Below are 18,821 nucleotides of genomic sequence, written 5' to 3' on the forward strand. Positions count from 1 at the left end.
AGGAACAATTAAACAAGAAGACATAACAATCATAAATATTTATGCACCGAACCAGAATGCCCCAAAATACGTGAGGAATACACTGCAAACACTGAAAAGGGAAATAGACACAAATACCATAATAGTTGGAGACTTCAATTCCCCACTCTCATCAATGGACAGAACATCTAGACAGAGGATCAATAAAGAAATAGAGAATCTGAATATTACTATAAAGGAGCTAGACTTAACAGACATTTATAGGACATTACATCCCACAACAGCAGGATACACCTTTTTCTCAAGTGCTCATGGATCATTCTCAAAGATAGACCATATGCTGGGTCACAAAGCAAGTCTTAACAAATTTAAAAAGATTGAAATCATACACAACACTTTCTCGGATCATAAAGGAATGAAGTTGGAAATCAATAAGAGGCGGAATGCCAGAAAATTCACAAATACCTGGAGGCTCAACAACACACTCTTAAACAACGAGTGGGTCAAAGAAGAAATTGCAAGAGAAATTAGTAAATACCTCGAGGCAAATGAAAATGAAAACACGACATATCAAAACTTATGGGATGCAGCAAAGGCAGTGCTAAGAGGGAAATTTATTGCCCTAAATGCCTATATCAGAAAAGAAGAAAAGGCAAAAATGCAGGAATTAACTGTTCAATTGGAAGAACTGGAGAAAGAACAGCAAACTAATCCCAAAGCAAGCAGAAGGAAAGAAATAACAAAGATCAGAGCAGAAATAAATGAAATTGAAAATATGAAAACAGTAGAGAAAATCAATAAGACCAGAAGTTGGTTCTATGAGAAAATCAATAAGATTGATGGGCCCCTATCAAGATTGACAAAAAGAAGAAGAGAGAGGATGCAAATAAATAAGATCAGAAATGGAAGAGGAGACATAACTACTGACCTCACAGAAATAAAGGAGGTAATAACAGGATACTATGAACAACTTTACGCTAATAAATACAACAATTTAGATGAAATGGACGGGTTCCTGGAAAGATATGAACAACCAACTTTGACTCAAGAAGACATAGATGACCTCAACAAACCAATCACAAGTAAAGAAATTGAATTAGTCATTCAAAAGCTTCCTAAAAAGAAAAGTCCAGGACCAGATGGCTTCACATGTGAATTCTACCAAACGTTCCAGAAAGAATTAGTACCAATTCTCCTCAAACTCTTCAAAAAAATCGAAGTGGAGGGAAAACTGCCTAATTCATTCTATGAAGCCAACATCACCCTCATACCAAAACCAGGCAAAGATATTACAAAAAAAGAAAACTACAGACCAATCTCTCTAATGAATACAGATGCAAAAATCCTCAATAAAATTCTAGCAAATCGTATCCAACAACACATTAAGAGAATTATACATCATGACCAAGTAGGATTCATCCCAGGTATGCAAGGATGGTTCAACATAAGAAAATCAATTAATGTAATACACCATATCAACAAATCAAAGCAGAAAAATCACATGATCATCTCAATTGATGCAGAGAAGGCATTCGACAAGATTCAACATCCTTTCCTGTTGAAAACACTTCAAAAGATAGGAATACAAGGGAACTTCCTTAAAATGATAGAGGGAATATATGAAAAACCCACAGCTAATATCATCCTCAATGGGGAAAAATTGAAAACTTTCCCCCTAAGATCAGGAACAAGACAAGGATGTCCACTATCACCACTATTATTCAACATTGTGTTGGAGGTTCTAGCCAGAGCAATTAGACAAGAAAAAGAAATACAAGGCATCAAAATTGGAAAGGAAGAAGTAAAACTATCACTGTTTGCAGACGATATGATACTATACATCGAAAACCCGAAAAAATCCACAACAAAACTACTAGAGCTGATAAATGAGTACAGCAAAGTAGCAGGTTACAAGATCAACATTCAAAAATCTGTAGCATTTCTATACACTAGTAATGAACAAGCTGAGGGGGAAATCAAGAAACGAATCCCATTTACAATTGCAACTAAAAGAATAAAATACCTAGGAATAAATTTAACTAAAGAGACAAAAAACCTATATAAAGAAAACTACAAAAAACTGCTAAAAGAAATCACAGAAGACCTAAATAGATGGAAGGGCATACCGTGTTCATGGATTGGAAGACTAAATATAGTTAAGATGTCAATCCTACCTAAATTGATTTACAGATTCAATGCAATACCAATCAAAATCCCAACAACTTATTTTTCAGAAATAGAAAAACCAATAAGCAAATTTATCTGGAAGGGCAGGGTGCCCCGAATTGCTAAAAGCATCTTGAGGAAAAAAAACAAAGCTGGAGGTCTCGCGCTGCCTGACTTTAAGGCATATTATGAAGCCACAGTGGTCAAAACAGCATGGTATTGGCATAAAGATAGATATATCGACCAATGGAATCGAATAGAGTGCTCAGATATAGACCCTCTCATCTATGGACATTTGATCTTTGATAAGGCAGTCAAGCCAACTCACCTGGGACAGAGCAGTCTCTTCAATAAATGGTGTCTAGAGAACTGGATATCCATATGCAAAAGAATGAAAGAAGACCCATCTCTCACACCCTATACAAAAGTTAACTCAAAATGGATCAAAGATCTAAACATTAGGTCTAAGACCATAAAACAGTTAGAGGAAAATGTTGGGAGATATCTTATGGATCTTACAACTGGAGGCGGTTTTATGGACCTTAAACCTAAAGCAAGAGCACTGAAGAAGGAAATAAATAAATGGGAACTCCTCAAAATTAAACACTTTTGTGCATCAAAGAACTTCATCAAGAAAGTAGAAAGACAGCCTACACAATGGGAGACAATATTTGGAAATGATATATCAGATAAAGGTCTAGTATCCAGAATTTATAAAGAGATTGTTCATCTCAACAACAAAAAGACAGCCAACCCAATTACAAAATGGGAAAAAGACTTGAACAGACACCTATCAGAAGAGGAAATACAAATGGCCAAAAGGCACATGAAGAGATGCTCAATGTCCCTGGCCATTAGAGAAATGCAAATCAAAACCACAATGAGATATCATCTCACACCCACCAGAATGGCCATTATCAACAAAACAGAAAATGACAAGTGCTGGAGAGGATGCGGAGAAAGAGGCACACTTATCCACTGTTGGTGGGAATGTCAAATGGTGCAACCACTGTGGAAGGCAGTTTGGCGGTTCCTCAAAAAGCTGAATATAGAATTGCCATACGACCCAGCAATACCATTGCTGGGAATATACTCAAAGGAATTAAGGGCAAAAACTCAAATGGACATTTGCACACCAATGTTTATAGCAGCGTTATTTACAATTGCAAAGAGATGGAAACAGCCAAAATGTCCATCAACAGACGAGTGGCTAAACAAACTGTGGTATATACATACGATGGAATATTATGCAGCTTTAAGACAGGATAAACTTATGAAGCATGTAATAACATGGATGGACCTAGAGAACATTATGCTGAGTGAGTCTAGCCAAAAACTAAAGGACAAATACTGTATGGTCCCACTGATGTGAACAGACATTCGAGAATAAATTTGGAATATGGCCTTGATAACAGAGTCCAGCAGGAGGTAGAAACAGGGTAAGATAATGGCCAATTGGAGTTGAAGGGATACAGACGGTGTAACAGGACTAGATACAAAAACTCAAAAATGGACAGCACAATAATACCTAATTATAAAGTAATCATGTTAAAACACTGAATGAAGCTGCATCTGAGATATAGGTTTTTGTTTTGTTTTGTTTTGTTTTGTTTTGATTTTACTATTATTACTTTTATTTTTTTCTCTATATTAACATTCTATATCTTTTTCGGTTATGTTGCTAGTTCTTCTAAACCAATGCATATGTACTAAGAAATGATGATCATGCATCTATGTGATGATGTTAAGAATTAATGATTGCATATGTAGAATGGTATGATCTCTAAATGTTGGGTTAATTTCTTTTTTTCCGTTAATTAAAAAAAAAAAGAGAGAGAAGGGATAATTGGAGCTGAAGGGATACAGACTGTACAACTGGACTGGATATAAAAACTCAGAAATGGACAGCACAATACTACCCAATTGTAATGCAATTATGTTAAAACACTGAATGAAGCTGCATGTGAGGTATAGGTTTTTTGTTTTTGTTTTTGTTTTTTTTTCTTTCTATTGTTTTAATTCTTATTCTGTTGTCTTTTTATTTCTTTTTCTAAATCGATGCAAATGTACTAAGAAATGATGAATATGCAACTATGTGATGTTATTAAGAATTACTGATTGTACACGTAGATTGGAATGATTTCTAATTGTTTTGTTAATTCTTTTTTTAATTAATAAAAAAAAAGAATTCTTCAGCAAAAAAATAAAATAAAATAAAATAAAATAAATAGCTTTGACTAAAAAAAAAAGAAAAAAAATATACTTGGAAATTTATTGCTTTTTTGTATATATGTTATATGTCACAATTTTAAAAAGTTTGAAAAAATGGTCCTAAATATGCTCAAAGACCTGAAGGAAAACATGGAAAAAGAACTAAAGGAAATCAGGAACATCACAGATAAACAAAAAGAGAATATCAATAGAGAGATGGAAATTATGAAAAGGAACCAAACAGAGCTAAAGACCAAGGTAATGGAAATTTTAAGTTCTCTGGAGGGATTCTACTGTAGATTGGGGCTGGCAAAAAAAAAAAAAAAAGAATCAGAGAACCTTATGATAAGACAATTAAAATCATTCAGTTGGAGCAACAGAAAGGTGAAAGAATGAAGAAAAGTAAGCAGAGCCTGAGGAACCTGTGGGACACCATCAAATATATCAATATATGTGTTGTGGAAGTCCCAGAAGTAGAAGAAAGAGAAAAAAGGGACAGAGAGAATATTGAAAAAAAGGCTTTTAACTTCCCAATTCTAATGAAACACATGAATATACACATCCAAGATGCTCAATGAACTCCAAATAGAATAAATCCCAATAGATTCATTGTGCTGGTTTAAAACTGTTTTATACCCCAGAACAGCCATGTTCTTTAACCCTGATACAGTATTGCTGGGTAGAATCTTTTGATTAAGTTGTTTCCATGGAGATATGACCCAGCCAATTATAGGTGGGACCTTTCGATTAGGTGATTTCCATGGAGATGTGTCTCCACCCATTCAAGGTGAGTTTACTTACTGGAGCCCTTTAAGAGGAAACTGTTTTTGGAAAAAGCTACAGAGCCCACACAGCCAGAGACCTTTGGAGATGAAGAAAGAAAAACACCCCTGGGGAAGATGTTTCAAACAAGAAGTCAGAAACCCCAGAAGATGCCAGCCATGTGCCTTCCTAGCTGACAGAAGTGTTCCAGATCCATCAGCCTTTCTTGAACCCAAGCTATCTTTCTCTGATGCCATAGTTTGGACATTTTTATAGCCCTAGAACTTAACAACTTAATAAATTCCCTTTTTAAAAGCCATTCTGTTTCTGGTAAATTGCATTCCCGCAACTAACAAACTAAACACCCTTCTACAGCATATTATAATCAAACTGTCAAAGATAAAGAGAGAATTCTGAGGAGGAAAGTGGCAGAGAGGAGGAAGAGGATGCAGCCTGGGGCATGGACTCTGGAGCAACAGGCAGCTTGCTGGGGCCTCAGGAGCCCAGAGGCCCCCTCTGTGTGTAAACTTTTTAAGCCCAATTTAAAAAATGGTGAATCTGAGACAAGTTGCATAGCCAAATGAACAAAAAGCCCAGAATAAACTTTTGGTCATCTGTCCTGGAGTTCAGCAGAAATATTTGGTGGTTACTTGCAACCATGAAACTTGGAGTTAAGAAGCTTATAAATGTCAGAGATGCAAAAGAAAAGTGTCCACAGCTGGCATTAGTTAATGGAGAAGATTTGACCTGTTACAGAGATATTGGAAGAATTTTTAGCACAGTTGTTGAGATACTTGGATTTGATGAAAATTTTGTGGATCTAAGTGAAATGGTCAAGAAGAGACTATGACAGCTTCAAAATGATGAACATTCTCCAGTCACTGTATCAGGTCATGTATATAATAACCAGTCTATAAACCTATACAATATCTTGTACATCAGACTTCTTATTGGGTCTCAGATTGCAGCAGAGATGCTTGAAGCCATATATAATCAGTTGAGTCTCACTGGCTGTGCTGGAGTGACTTCTAACAAACTATTGGCAAAATTAGTTTCTGGCATCTTTAAACCAAACCAATAGTCTTTTTGCCTGAAAGTTGTCAACATCTCATTCGTAGTTTGAAGCACAAGAAGGAAATGCCTGGTATTGACTATAAAACAACCAAGTGCTGGGACTCACTGGGTATCAGAAATGTGCATGATGTCCAAATGTTTTCATTCAAAATATTAGAAAAGGAATTAGGAATTTCAGTTGCTCAGCATAGCCAGAAGCTCAGTTTTGAAGAGAATAACTCTCCTGTGATGCTCTCAGGACCACCTCAGTCCTTTAGTGAAGAAGATTCATTTAAAAAGCATTCATCAGAAGTCGAAGCTAAAAAAAAAGATCGAAGAACTATTTGCTTGTCTTTTGAGCAGAGTATGCCAAAATGGAAGGGAGCCACATACTATAAGATTAAAAATTTGTAGGTATTCATCTGAGAAGCACTGTAGTCTTGAGAATCGTCACTGCCCTATTCCATCCCATATAATTCAGAAGTTAGAGGCAGGAAATTATGATATAATGATCCCAGTGGTTGATATACTTATGAAGCTTTTTTGAAATATGATGAATGTGATGATTCCATTTCATCTTACTCTTGTAAGTGTATGTTTCTGCAATCTTAATACTGCTAAGAACGGACCTATTGATTATTATTTGACACCATAATTATCAACAACCTCACACTCTGGCAAGCACAGCTTTAAGATGAAAGATACTCATATGGAAGATTATTCAAAAGGCAAAGAAATAAACTGAGATTTTCTACCAAGTGGAAGAATTGAAAGTACAAGAACTATGGAGTCTCCACTAAATACTAGAAAATTTTCCAAAGAAAAAGACATTAATGAATTCTTACTCTGTTCACTTCCAGAGGGTATCGACCAAGAAGTCTTTAAGCAGCTTCCAGTATATATATTTAAGAAGAAATCCTTTCTTGAAAATCTAGAGAAAAATCAAAAGAAAGGAAGTTTGGGTTGTTCATTACATGCTTCTAGAGGAGTACTATCTTTCTTTTCTACAAAGCAGATGCAAGATAGTCCCCTCAAATCCTAGAGACCATTTATCCAGCAGCAAAAAAGATATCTTCTGTATCTCACTGGAAACTGGGAACATCAGGCTTAAATAGCAGAAGGTCCTCTTATCTGTCTGTCCACATTATTTAGACAGTGGGTTAAAAGATGAATGAATGCGTCAAGGACCTAAAGAATCTCAAGGGCCCCATTTTTCAAATACAAACCATGCTGTGCCTATTTTCCATTCATTTCCAAATTTGCAAAGTGAGCAACTTTTTCCCAAAACTGTACTACAGAATAAGCAACAGGTTCTCATCATGAAGCACTTATAGGAAGTGGAGAGCAAGATTCCACAGAGGAGAAAATATTTTTCCTTCTGACACTGATCCTGAAGTTTTGTATGAGTTAGAAGAAGAGGTACAAAAAAGACCTGGTGGCTGAGCAGAAGAGAACAGGATCTGATTTGTAAGTTTTACAATTGGCATGTTCAGAAAAAAAAGAAAGGTCTAAAAGGCAAATGAAATACACTGTTCTTCTCAGATTAGCAGTTCACTAAGTTCTTCTAAATGAAACATTATTAGATATTCAATAAAGAAGAAATCCAATGTATGGTGTTTCTGATAAAGCAAGAAGAGTTAGGGGAAGTAAACTCCCGCACAAAGCATAACAATATTCATAACAGGAAAATAATGTAAAATATATCTTCCTCTGATTTCTAAAATTATTTTATGTTGCTTTTCAATAAAAATAATATCATGGTTGGTAAAAAAAAAAAAAAGATAAAGAGAGAATTTTGAAAGACATAAGAGGGAAACAACATGTTATGTATAGGAGAGCCTCAAGAAGATTAAATGCCAATTTCGCATTGGAAACCATGAAGGCAAGAAGGCAGTGGAGTGACATATTTAAAGTGCTGAAAGCAAAAGATTACCAACCAAGAATTCTATATCCAGCAAAGCCGTCTTTCATCTGTGAGGGAGAGATGAAGACATTCCCAGAGAAACAAAAGCTGAGGGAATTCATTGCCACTAGTCCTGCCCTATAAGAGATACTAAAGAGGCTGAAAGGAAAGGACAATAGCTAATAGATCAAAGCCATATGAAGAAATAAAGATCTCTGGCAAGGATAATGACATGGGTAAGTATAAATGCCAGCACTATTGTATTTTTAAAAAACTTTTTTTAATTGTAAAATTGTATTTTTGATTCATAACTCCACTTTTTGCTTCCTATAGGATCTAAAAGCCAAATGCATAAAATAATGAGAAATTAGTGGTTTTGATCTCATAATGTATAAACATGTAATTTGTGACAAAAACTATGTAAAGGTGGGAGGGGGATGGAGAAGCATAGGAATATCGTGTTTATATTTACTATTGAAGTCAAGTTGGTACCAAAGCAACTGAGATTGTTATGGTTTGGGGATGCTAAATTTAAGGGCCTTGAGAACCACAAAGAAAATTTCAGAATATGCCAGGTTATAGTGACAGAAAGATAAAGGTTACCAGGCACAGGGGGGGCAGGGTGAATGGGGAAGTTAAGGCCTAATGGGTATGTGGTTTCTCTTTAGGGAGTTGGGAAAGTTTTAGCAATGGAAGGTGGTGAAGTTACCGCAATATTGTGAATGTGATTAACCCCATTAAATGGTATGCTTGGGAATTGTTGTAATGGGAAAGTCTGTTATATATATATTCCCACAACTTAACAATAAGAACAAAAAACAAAGAGACAATGACAATTAAATGCAATACATTATCCTGTATGGGATCTAACAAGGGAGGAGAAAAAGCTGCAAGAGACATTATTGGGATTTATGAAAAAATTAGAATATAGACTGAAAGTTATTTTTAATCAATGTTAAATTTCTTGAACTTGATTACTTATTTAAGTTATTTAAGTGAATATCCTTATTCTTAATAAATGTGTTGTGTTCAAGAAGCATGGTATATGTAATCTACGCGCATGTATTCAAAAAATAGATAAGGTAGGATGATAAGGCAAATGTGGCAAAATGTTAAAATTGTTGTATCTGGGTTTCCAGAGGGTTAGGGTTATGTTGGAGTTCTCTATGTGGTTTCTGCATTATTTTTACCTGTAATATTAAAAGTATTTCAAAATAAAAAGTTACAAAAAGAGTAAGGGAATTGTATTTTATAAGTTCTAAGATCTCTTTCAGCTCTACAATTTTGCAGAAGTATGAAAACTTTATCTTATAAATTAGGAAGAGTTGGTTAAAGTTTAGTTAGATGAACTGAAAAAATGTTTAGGTTTGTGTTCATTTGAGCTACAGTGTCTTCTAATTCAATCTATATGTGAGTTATTCATCAAAATAACTAAATTCTACTTGCATTTTTTGTGTTTTTGTTTGCCTTTAAAAAGCTGAACCATAGAATGAGCTTCAGGCATTTCACATAGCCCTTTGCCATTTCATAGCTGCATGTTTCCTTGGTGATTCCAGTGTTCATAGTCTGCCAGGTCCACTTTGAGCTGTTGCCACTTTGCATTCTTTTTCCATTGCTGATAATATCCTTTTTCTCTTTCTATAAAGAAAGTGGCTTATTTTCTCAAGGTTCTGACTTGGCAGAAGTCACTGCAAGTTTTAAAATCACACTCACTCATGAAAGAGAAAAGAGCCTGACTATCTTTAAGCCTGATTAAATTCTGTGACTTTAGTAACCTTGGTGTTAGATAGCTTTTTTCCATTATAAATTTGGGCCTCATTTTAGTCTCAGGCTGATTTCAGAATGTTGTTTAAAATGTTACTCAGAGTTCCTATGATCTCATAAATAATGATAATGAGTGTCCATATTCTTCAACAACGTTTAAAAAATCCCTCTTTTGTGTGTGGCGTTATAATTTATTATTTGTTTAAGTTTTCCTAAAATTTGATTGGCAAACTCTAACTTACCAAGCTTAAATGATCAGAAAAAAGTCATCCAATATATAACCCACATTCTTATTTATCCTAAAATATGTATACAACTGTAATAGTACCTATTAATTCTTGTATTTTCTATCCTTTTTTTTTTCCTGATATTTTCATTTAGAAGCAGAAAAGAGAGATATTATGCAAGCATTTAAATACTGGGCGACTGCTACTATAAGTTTGATTAATATTTGGGATTACAACATTATTTTGTCAGTCAGATACTATCTACATATGCAAAACATGGGTAGGCTTTATAAGCAAGTAAAATTATTGCCCAGTGCCTACGATTAAGTAGCTTACAACAGTGATGCATCCTGAATTAAAGAATAATCAATAGAAAAATTATTTGGACTTTAGCTCTCCTAGGAGTTCTTCTTTGTTAAACATATTCAGAATTCAAAAGACAGTCTTTTCAATAAGAATTTATTTAGAGCCTACTGAATACGGTTCTGGGAAACGGGATAAAAAGATAAAACATGTTCCCTTTTGTGGGCTCATGTCTTTACATACAACAGAAGACAGAGAGATTGGGGCAGGGAATATAGATTTGGGAGTTAGCTGCACTGACAGGGTAGTTGAAGTCACCAAAATGAATGGCATTGCCCAGAGAGAGTGTTTAGAAAAGAAATGGTAGGAAACAGTGTTGAAGATTTGGGTTAGGAAACAATGTTGAAGATTTGGGAGGATTAAGAGAAGACCTGAGGAGGCTGAAAAGAGGTGGGAAGAGGGGTCAGAGAAAAATTAGAAGAGAATGATGTTATAGAAGCCAAGAGAAGGGAGAAGTCTATTCAAGGAAGGTGTGTTGAAAAATGTCCAATTCAAAAGAAACGAACTTTTAAAGAGCCATTGGGTCTTTAAAAAAAAAAAGATTAAAAAAAGCCATTGAGATTGACAATTAGGAAGTCACTATGAAGCTTATTAAGAGAAGCTTCTTTGGAATTATGAAAGTAACATTTCTTGAGTATTGACTAGGACTTAAGAAAATTTAGTAATATAGTAATGACTCTTCAAGGAAGTGGGGATGAAGGAAAGGAAGTAGTAATTCTGTAGGGGCAATATTAAGGGATTTTTTTTTTTTTAAGATGTGGAAAATCTGGGCATGTTTTTAGAGGAAAAGTGAGTGGAGAGAGGAATTGGCGAAGGAAGAGGACAGGCAGTAATTAAGAGAGCAAAGTTCCATATCAAAAGTATAGGTAAGGATGTTTTAGAAAAACTTTGGTTCTCCTTTTCAGAGATAGGAGGAATAGATGGCTGAGCGCTGGTGGAGTTCTGACATCATGTCCTCTACTTTTGCTGTAAACATAAGTCCTGATCATCTAGGGGAGAGGAAGTTGGAGTGGAATAGTAGCTTAAGGAGAGTAGTGAATGTTTGACATAGCTACTATAGAAAATGGGAAAGAGAGCCAACTAGCCAAGGCTAAAATCATAAATAGCACAGGAAATTAGAAAGCATGACTACACAGTTTTCTTGGCAGTTCAAGAGCAGAGAGGAAAAAGCAGGGGGTTCAGTTGATTCACAGTTGGGGATACTGATAGAGCAGATACAGTGTGCTAAGGTCATGGAGTGAAAGGATTTGGGAATGCTAGTAAGAAAGTGGACTGAAACAATTGACTTCATGAACCAAACTGGGCATGGAAGGAGTAAAATCAGGGAAGAGCTAACAAACTAGATAAAGGAAAGTGGTCAAGAAAACTAGTGCTTTAAAGAAGTTAGATTGGGAAGTTCAAAGAGAGTAAAAGAGTGGGAGAAGTGGAAAGATCGAAGATGGCTTTTTAAAAGTTCGTTTCTTTTGAATTGGACATTTTTCAACACACCTTCCTTGAATAGACTTCTCCCTTCTCTTGGCTTCTATAACATCATTCTCTTCTAATTTTTCTCTGACCCCTCTTCCCACCTCTTCAGCCTCCTCAGGTCTTCTCTTAATCCTCCCAAATCTTCAACATTGTTTCCTAATCCAAATCTTCAACACTGTTTCCTACCATTTCTTTTCTAAACACTCTTTCTGGGCAATGCCATTCATTTTGGTGACTTCAACTACCCTGTCAGTGCAGCTAACTCCCAAATCTATATTCCCTGCCCCAATCTCTCTGTCTTCTGTTGTATGTAAAGACATGAGCCCACAAAAGGGAACATGTTTTATCTTTTTATCCGGTTTCCCAGAACCGTATTCAGTAGGCTCTAAATAAATTCTTATTGAAAAGACTGTCTTTTGAATTCTGAATATGTTTAACAAAGAAGAACTCCTAGGAGAGCTAAAGTCCAAATAAAATTAAAAAATCTCTAAGGTAGAGCCATTCTGAGTGAAAAAATCTAGGATGAGACCATCGGAACGTGTAGCTACAGTGGAATGCAACAAGGAATGTAAAAGCTAGTATGTTAGATGACTACTCCATGTGGACAATAAAGGTAGTCCAGGATGATAACACTCAGAAATACTCATAACCATGTACCCAAATCTTTAATTCCTGTGAAAATGTGATATGAAAATGAGGATGGTAGAAAGCGTTGTTTCAAAAGGATGTGAATTTCAGAGGGGGCAGAGAGGTGACCCATAGTCTGAAAACCCTAGCAGGGAGCCAGGGGAATGTCAACTCTATTTCCTGGTCTTGAAAGGACCTGTGTGGTTAGGAGGAAGTTAGGCTTCTGTTATGTCAAAATGATCAAAAGATTTATTAGGGCAAGGTTAGTGGCTTAGGTATTTTAGAAGGTAATGTGGGATTTTAGAAGGTAATGTGGGATTAGTAAGAAAATTAGCAAGATGAATTGGATTGGGAACAGAGAGCAAAGAAAAAGTGACCAGAAGGACTTAGGTCACGAGTAATATGATCATAGTGGTGAGAGAGACAGGGCATTAAGAAGTAGACAAGAGCGGCAGGGAGGCAAGATATAGAAGAAATGTAAATGGGATTGTAATGATCATTTTTGCCTGAATATTGTTTGTGAAAGGTGAAGCAAAAGAAAACTGGGAGAAGTAAGGGATGTTAATAGAACCAAAACCACTAATTTTGGCTTCATATAGTTTAGCAGAGGTGAAGCAAAATGGAGATATCTGGAAGTGACATGAAACATCAGTGTAGTCTTTCTGTCAGTTCCCCAACTCAGCAGTCAGAGGGAGCAGTCCCACAAGACTGCCTCACTTCTTACACCAATTGCAAGTTCTGGGGATTCCCCAAACCACCCTCAGGTTTGAAAATTCATTACAAGTACTCACAGTACTCACAGAAAGCTGTTATAGCTTATTGATGCCAAAGGAAGACACATATTGGCAGAGTCTAGGAGGCCACCAAATGTGGAGCTTCCAGTTGCCCCTCTCCCCTGAGTTACTCACAGAGTATTAGTATACATGGAGTGTTGCCAACAAGGGAAGCTCATGCAAGCCTCAGTATCCAGAGTTTTTATTGGGACTTCATCACATAAGCATGATTGAATGCCTACCTGTTGATCTCAGTCTGTAGCAGCTATTGACTGATATCATGTGACTCAAAGCCCCCACCCTAAGTCACAGTGGTGTTACTAGCTGATTTGGCCCAAGGTCCCCAGTAAACAGAGACACTTCTATCAGGCATGACATTCCAAGGGCCTAGAAACTACCTGCCAAAAGACAAGAGCAAAGGCTAGACCTCTCTTTGGACAAGGTTAAGTTATTACACTTTCCTTTAAAGTTTTGGATTTCAGGTTTAAGCATTTTGGTCTGGGAAAAAACATCTAGGCGTCTCTAACCCCAACTTTCTCTTTTAGGATTGGAAGAACGTTGAATGTCTGATTTAGGATGACCATACATTCAGTTCCAGATCACCCCCAATGTCCCAGCATATTTCTTTATTTATTATTGATATATAACTCATATACCATAAAATTCATCATTTGAAAGTCTTTACTCCTGTAGTTTTTGGTATATTCACAAGGTTATGCAATATTGCTATATTGTATGATATTTTACTAAGGTTGCACAAGATTATACTATTTAATTCCATGACATTTTTATCATTTCATTAACAGTTGCTCCCTATTTCCCCCATACCCCAGTCCCTGCAACCACTACTCTACTTTCTGTCTCTGTGGATTTGCCTGTTCTAGACATTTCATATAAATGAAATCATATAATATGTGAATTTTGTGTCCAGCTTCTTGCACAAAGTATACTCAGTCAAGAAGTATACTTCTTTCACTGAGTTTTCAAGGTTCATACATGCTATAACATGCATCAATACTTCAATACTACTTCTTTCCTTTTTGTTGATGAATAATATCCCATCGTATGGATATACCAAGTTTTCTTATCCATTCACCAGTTGATGGACATTTGTTTTTTTCTCCACTTCTTGGCTATTATGCTGCTATGAACATTCATATGCAAATGTTTGTGCAGATAAATGTTTTCATTTATATTGGGTATATGTCTGGGAGTGGAAATGCTGGGTCATTTAGTAACTCTGTTTAACCTTTTGAAGAACTGCTAGACTGTTTTCCAAAGTGGCCATACCATTTTACATTACCACCAACATTGTATGAAGGTTCCAATTTCTCCACATCATGGTCATATTTTGTCTCATTGTGGCTTTGATTTACATTTCCCTAAATATCAACAGTGTTAGGCATTTTTCCACTTGATATTGGCCATTTGTATATCTTTGGAGAAATACTATTCAAATCCTTTGCCCATTTTAAAATTGGGTTGTCTTTTTAGGATTGCTTCTAAGGTTCTTTTATATTCTGGATACTAGACCCTTATCAGATATCTGAATTACAAATATTTTCTCCCATTTTGTGAGTTGTCTTTTCACTTTCTTGATAGTGTCTTTTTAATCACAATCGTTTTAGATTTTGATGAAGTCCAGTTTTTTTTGGTTGCTTGTGCAACCAATTATTGTTGTCACATTTAAGAACTCAGCAAATTTATTAATAGTTCCCCTTTTCACTCAATAAATTAATAAATTATATGGATACTTGCTTCAGTTTGCTAAAGCTGCCAGAATACAATATACCAGAAATGGGTTGGTTTTTACAATAGGGATTTATTAACTTACAATTTATGGTTCTTAGACCATGAAAATGCCCCTATCTTCAGAGACGATACCTTCTCTGAAAGAATGAAAGGCTGCTGGCATCTGAGGTTCTTCTCTCAGATAGTAAAGCACATAACTAGTATCTGCTGGTAACTTCACTCCCAGCTTTTGTTGTTTTCAGGTTCTAGCTTCAGTAGCTCTTTCAGTTCCTGTGGGTCATTGCTTGCTTCTAGGGGCTTTTTCACTAAATTCTCTCTGGGTTTTTTCCTGTGTTTTATCCTCTCATAAAGGACTCCAGGAAAAGGATTAAGACACCTTGAATGGGCTGGGTCACATCTTAACTGAAATAACCAAGTCCCCACACATAATAAGTCTGCACCCACAGGTACGGATTAAAAGAACGTGGCCTTTTCTGGATTACATAACAGCTTCAAACAAGCACAACGCCCTACTACTAACCCTCTAATTCCAACCCATGTAAACAATTAAAAGTTCTTGGATAGGTTGATGAGTAAATACTGACTGGTGGTTTGGAGCTGTATGTACCCAGAAAACCATATTTTTAAACTTAATCCATTCCAGAGGGTGTGAGCCCACTGTAAATAGGACCTTTTGATGAGATTACTTCAGTTAAGATGTGGCCCACCTCAATCGGAAGCAGAATGAAATTGAGACAGATGGAGAGAAAGCCATAGAGGAAGCAGCCAGAAGCTGAACATCAAAGGAATCTGAAAGAGAAGGAAGAAGCTTCCATGGGCATTACCATGTGACACAGGAGCCCAGAACCAGGGATCGCCGGCAGCCACCCCAGATTACCAGTGTTTGGGAAGGAAGCATCATCCTGATGATGCTTTGGACTTCCTCTTAGCCTCAAAACTATGAGCAAATAAGTTCCCATTGTTCAAGCTGACCCATTGTATAATATTTGCTTGAGCTGCCAAGGAAGCTCAAGTTTCCTTGTCAGGTACCTTTCCAACTGGGAAATAAAAGACATCCAGAAAATGTAAAGAGGAAAATTTTAAAAAGGCTCTCCCTTTTTTCTTTTTTGGTAAAAGCAGTATAGCAAAAATAATGAAAAGAAAGAAAATTATAGTTACATTATTAAAATATAAATTATTTCATTTTTATTTATTCCTTCATAGTATTTATTTGTAGCCATACACACAGTTTAACATAGTTAGCATAAAGGAATTTTATATTTTGCTTTTTTAAACTTAACATTTTATCTTGTTTTTTGCCTCAGAGTGTCACGGAGAGGAAGCAGACAAAAGGACTAGCTGTGTAAGGCAGTGAAATATTATTAAGATGAGCAACTATGGTCTATAAATGGATTTGTGCTCTGGTCTGTGAATGTCTGTCAGTTGGCAAATTGAGTTCAAGAGTATATAATTCTGTTCCATATTAACATTTTTCTTTTTCTTCCTGGTTTATGACTCAGGCTCCTATGATTACCTTAACCATACTATATGGCTAATTTAATTTCTAGCTGTTGTTCATACTGGACAGTTAAATATTTGCATCTAGATAAGTTTATCTTCTTTAAGTTTATAGCTAAAGAAGCTTGACATATAAACTAATTTTTATTAGAATTTCTTTCAAGAATGTGCCCCAGAGAAGTTAAAAATAGATCTATATTCATAAACATAACAGATAAGAATTTGTATAAATATTTTTATAATACTGAATATAGTTTTCCCTCAAGTATCAAAATTCAGCAAGAATATTATTTATTGACTATGGAGAGTTTTACCCTTTTAATGGATAAGTTCAATTTCTTGAGCTAGCCAAATAATCTTTAATCATGAATTTTATAAAAAATAATTTTGGCCTTAATATTATCTTGTATAATTACTAGTACAGCATGTTTGATTTTTAAGTGGATAAGCATCTAAAGCATCCAAAGTTTTTTTTTATTAGAGAAAATATAGGTTTATCATGCATAAATACCATCATCAGTTTTCACAGTTAACATATATCTCCAGTTGATGATAAGATTTCTGTGGAATGCCTTATTTGCTACATGTAAAGGAGACACATTCCTAAAGGAAGCTCTAAATTATCCTAAGTTCTCTGTCTATATATAAACAGTTAATAAAAAATAAAAAGGACTTTCTACATATAAACAGTCGACTTACCTAAAGAGCTTACAGTTGAAGTTTAGTTTTTGGGTAATTATTTAATAAGCACAGCTTTCTTCTTTTCCAGGGCCGCTATGACAAACATCACAGGCTAGTTGGCTTAAACAGCAGGAATCTATTATCTCAGTTTTGGAGACTAGAAGTCCAAAATCAAGGTGTCAGCAAGACCATGCTTTCTCCGAAGTCTGTAGTGTCTGGCGTGCTGACAATCCATAACTTAATCTCTCCCTTTGTCACATGGCCATCTGTCTCCTTATGTCTCCTCCTGACTCCTACTCTTCTCCTGTGTCCAAATTTCCTCTGCTTATAAGCAGTCCTTACAAGAGTCCTTATAAGGCCTCTAATCATATTGGATTAAGGCCAACCATGATTCAGTTTGGTCTCATCTAAATAGGATCTTTGAAAAATCCATCTACAAATGAGTTCACATCCATGGACCAGGGGTTAGGACTTGAACATGACTTTGGAGAGTGAGGGGAAGAGAGGAGATATGGCATGATTCAATCCACAACAATAGCCTTCCTCCTTAGCTTTGGTTTGACCTATTCCATTCCTTGGGTGTCTACCCTTGTTCAGAACTGTGCTGCTTTTATTAATAAATTTTGCTTCTTCACCTTGAGAGATTAACTTTGTGATTAATTTGCTTTAGATGGTGTTTCCTGTGGTTCCCATCAGGGACTTTCTTGCAGGGAAAAATGGACAAGCAGACCAAGAACTTTCTTCTAATTCCTCTCAGCCCCACTTTCATTGATTCACCACAAATACCTTCTCCCCACTTCCTGGAATCTGCTCTGGATCCCAGCCTGCTGTCTCTGGCCACTGCAGGTTTGTTGCTGCATTTATCCTTCCCTGTTCACTGAACCCTGCCTGTCCTGCTGCTTACTCCTCAGGGACACACTCTTCCTGTCTTCCAAGGTGAAAGCTGTATAAAAGGAATAAGCCAGAGGAAACCTCCAGGGCTTTTTCTCTCACCACAGGTTACAGCATCTTAACATTCACCTCCGGAAGTCTCTCTTCATCTGTTTCTTATGAAAACTGGAGCAATGATTCTAACCATAAGACTTTAAAGCCAGTTATGAGGACAAACAGGCATCATAGGAAATTACAGAGAGAATGATTTTGTTAGTTTAACATATTTTAGATAGTTTTGACTATTGATACTGTAATAATATAGAAAAGATATCAGAGAAATATTCAGAAGGCTTATATTTTAGTTTGTAAAAGCTGCCAGCAGGCAATATACCAGAAATGGAATGGCTTTTAAAAAGGGGAATTTTATAAGTTACAAGTTTACAATTCTAAGCCCATGAAAATGTCTAAACTGAAGCATCCAGGGAAAGAAATCTTAATTCAAGAAAGGCCAATGGGTCCAGAACACCTCTGTCAGCTGGAAAGGCACATGGCGACATCTGCTAGCTTTCTCTTCTCATTTCATAAGGCTTCCCTGGTGGTGTTTTTCTTCTGCATCTCCAAAGGTCTCTGGCTTTGTGGGCTCTGTTGGCTTTCAAGCTTTTTCCAAAACGGTTTCCTCTTAAAGGGCTCCAGTAAGCAACCCCACCCTGAATGGGTAGAGAC

General features: G+C 36.1%; 1 protein-coding gene and 1 pseudogene across 1 annotated transcript in view; both read left to right on the forward strand.

Moving 5' to 3' along the window:
* The window catches only part of HEATR5A (HEAT repeat containing 5A), a 216,380-nt gene that overhangs the window by 14,450 nt on the left and 183,109 nt on the right, over positions 1-18,821 (forward strand). The gene's annotated exons all lie outside the window — the stretch shown is intronic.
* Positions 3,327-10,405, forward strand: LOC143655262 (DNA polymerase iota pseudogene; annotated as a pseudogene).

The sequence above is a fragment of the Tamandua tetradactyla genome, chromosome 14 (genome assembly GCF_023851605.1).
Source record: "Tamandua tetradactyla isolate mTamTet1 chromosome 14, mTamTet1.pri, whole genome shotgun sequence".
Classification (NCBI taxonomy): Eukaryota; Metazoa; Chordata; class Mammalia; order Pilosa; family Myrmecophagidae; genus Tamandua; species Tamandua tetradactyla.